Source organism: Asparagus officinalis, chromosome 7 (genome assembly GCF_001876935.1).
Source record: "Asparagus officinalis chromosome 7, Aspof.V1, whole genome shotgun sequence".
Classification (NCBI taxonomy): Eukaryota; Viridiplantae; Streptophyta; class Magnoliopsida; order Asparagales; family Asparagaceae; genus Asparagus; species Asparagus officinalis.
Genome location: NC_033800.1, coordinates 40,929,173 through 40,932,163, shown reverse-complemented (window position 1 = coordinate 40,932,163; position 2,991 = coordinate 40,929,173). Strand labels below are relative to the sequence as shown.

General features: G+C 36.0%; 1 long non-coding RNA gene across 1 annotated transcript in view; it reads right to left on the bottom strand.

Moving 5' to 3' along the window:
* Positions 60 to 2,991, bottom strand: part of LOC109851081 — a 7,789-nt gene continuing 4,857 nt past the window's right edge. Inside the window, exons 2-3 of the long non-coding RNA XR_002249682.1 lie at positions 888 to 1,021; positions 60 to 816 (exon numbers count right to left, since the gene is read on the bottom strand). This is a non-coding gene — a long non-coding RNA (uncharacterized LOC109851081). The remainder of the gene's footprint in view (positions 817 to 887; positions 1,022 to 2,991) is intronic.

Below are 2,991 nucleotides of genomic sequence, written 5' to 3'. Positions count from 1 at the left end.
GAAGCAAAATATAAGCACCTCCATTAATTGTCTTAGCTAGGATTCATGTAGAATACTCGGAGGCAAATAAAAATAAAATAAAATTCCAGCCAAGTGATTCCTTACCTCCATTAACAAATTTGTATAGTCCAGAACAAGGTACATGCTTTGTAACTCAGATGAAGGTTATAACTTAAAACTAACACCGATAACAGGAAACTTTTTGTTTTATGAGCAAGGATTTTTGTTTTACAGGCAATCTGTCATCAGTTCATCAACTAATGGATGAATCTACAATCTCCCTCTCAATCTCTGTTCAAGATCTAAACGCTTCTGTCTCGTAATGTACCCACTTACCCAAGTGAGCACTCAATGTCCTTGCAAACTAGTTCATCTACGTCACAATCTCCCATGTTCACCCACCGTGAGATCTCATCATATATCTCCTCGGCCAAACTCTCCTTCCCAATGACCGCTTCACATTTCAACCACGATCGCTAGCCAGCCCTGAAGTATCTGTTGTGTTTTAATTCTAAACACTCAACTACACCATGAAACAACACTTTTCTCCTCAACCTACGATCTTTATCCTGCTTCCATCTCTTAGTTTCCAACTTGCTGAAAAGAAGAAGATTCAGTTTCTCACCAGCAAGGACCAAAAAATGTAGGTCTGAATCCAGTAATATTTCTTTCGTGTAATTGAAGTCCTGATCGCTTGCAGTTGTCAGATTTTAATTGCTGACTACTGCTACATATGGTGTTTCCTCTGTTATCGAAGAAGAGGCAGAATCCATATACTTTTTTGAGCTCGACTGTAAAATGTACATGTCTTGCTTCCTGGCAAATAAAATGTTACAAAAGTATATTAAGAAGGAATAGGAATACAGGAATTAATTTTTAGTCTTTACCATCAGTGCTGTCCGAGCTTTTTGTTAGGTTATAGCCTTCATTGGAAAATGAGGCTTCGAGCATGGAGAAAAGACTTGTGTTCATGATCAAACTACTTTCGGGCATCACTGCTGCGGCTACAATCTTCCTCTACCTGAAAAGAGTTTGAAAAGCACAACAATCAGGAATATGTGGTGAAACAGGAATGACATCTTGATATGTAACCATAAAAGAACTTGTACGCGATTCCTCTCCATAGGGGGTTCAACAAGATATTGTTCAAGCAAGTCTGTTCACTTTCTGATCAATAATATACAAGATTTTTATAACGTCAAAGAATTTAATATTTATAAATCCGCTTTTATAATCTTAAAGAAATTCTTCATGAAATCACAGACACAGTTTTTAATGTATAAGATGACTGACGCAAAAGGATGCAGTTTACATGCATGCACTATACTTGATATTTCCCCATGCTTTTCCTATAAAGAAAATCCTACTTTATCAAGGCAGATTCCAGGTTCTTCATACAATTGCTTAAAACACATCTTTCCCCTTGGAGAAAATCCTGCTAACGATATTTTGTATTGTGCATTGGATAAGCAAGATGAAGCTTCTTTATGCAATTGGATCTTGGTTATACATCTTACCCACCCTGGAGAACAATCCTATTAATGAGAAGATGCATGTGTTTACGAAGTGGGTGAGCTTATATAAACATAGAATACTTTAGGGAAGCAATAAAGTGGAATGGGAAGTTTTACTTATAGCAGTATCGACACCAAAGTAAAACTGTTGATGCCCAGAGATACATTACTTGAAAAAAGTCAAACAAGCCAAATTGTCATGGTTTACAGAAGAAACTGACACAGAAAGCTTACAAAGCATGCAGCAATAATTCCAATAAACAGATGGTATTCTTAACATTTGTATTAGGCTGATATGCACATTTGATTTCAGGTCAAGACTAAAAAGTTAAGCCTTGGTGAAATAGTCTTTTTTTTCATTTTTTCAGCGACATACATTTTCACCTGAATCTTATTCTATATTTTGTCACTTCTTTCCTATGCAAGGTCTGAAACTGGGTTTAACTTCCGGTTTCGGCTACAGATTTTGAGAATGTGACATCATTGTATGTAGGTTTTTGGAAGACTTTTTAGCTTAAAATGTTTCATTTCTAGTTTCAGTTCCAGTGAGAAAATACAGCACATATGCACATAATCACTTTTATAAACGTGCACAAGTTAGCAAAAATCCACTGTTCATATTTGATAGGAGACTAATAGCATGCATTAAGTTATACTACAGTGACTATTAATTTGATTTCTGACAAACTCAGTTAAGTTTAAACAGACGTATTTCCACATAAATTTATGAAATTTCTCATGTGTATTGTCAATCTTTGGTGTATTAGCTGCAATAGGCCCTTCTTTGCACCATTATTTATAGGGTAAATTTCACTCAACACCCTGAACTTTAGGGGTTTTTAACATAACCCCCTCAATTTTGTTTATTCTACTTAACCCTCCTATTAGGATGTCTTACTTAACTCCCCTGAAATTTAAAGTTTTTACAACTGACCCCTTGACGTTGCTTCCAGTCAACGACGAAATGACCAAGATGCCCTTTCTGAAAATTAACCCCAAATTTCAATTCCTTCAGTTCCGATAGTAAGAACCCATAAACTTCAGGGTGTCTCACTTAACTCCCCTGAACTCTAAAGTTTTTTCAACCGTCTCCCTCTATCATTTCCGGTCATCGGTGAAATGACCAAGATGCCATCTCTGAAAAATAACTCCAAATTTGAATTCACACGGTTTGAAATATTGGATCTCCACCACCCAAAAAAAAAGCCCACCCCAAACCCAATAAACATAAACTTTAACAAAACCCCCTAAACTTAAGGGTTTTTTTTGGGAAAAGTAAATTTCAGAAGACCATTAATCCAATCCAAGACTTTGAGAAAAAAAAATCCTCTTCAACCCTTAATCAGTTTCTAACTTCACTGTTGGTTCTTTCTAGCCCATATTCTACATTGGGCACCTATGCTGTTGCTACCTCCATGAACAAAGAATCATTGATAACTATTGCTTGATTATTTGCCAAGAAATGAAATGAGATTTG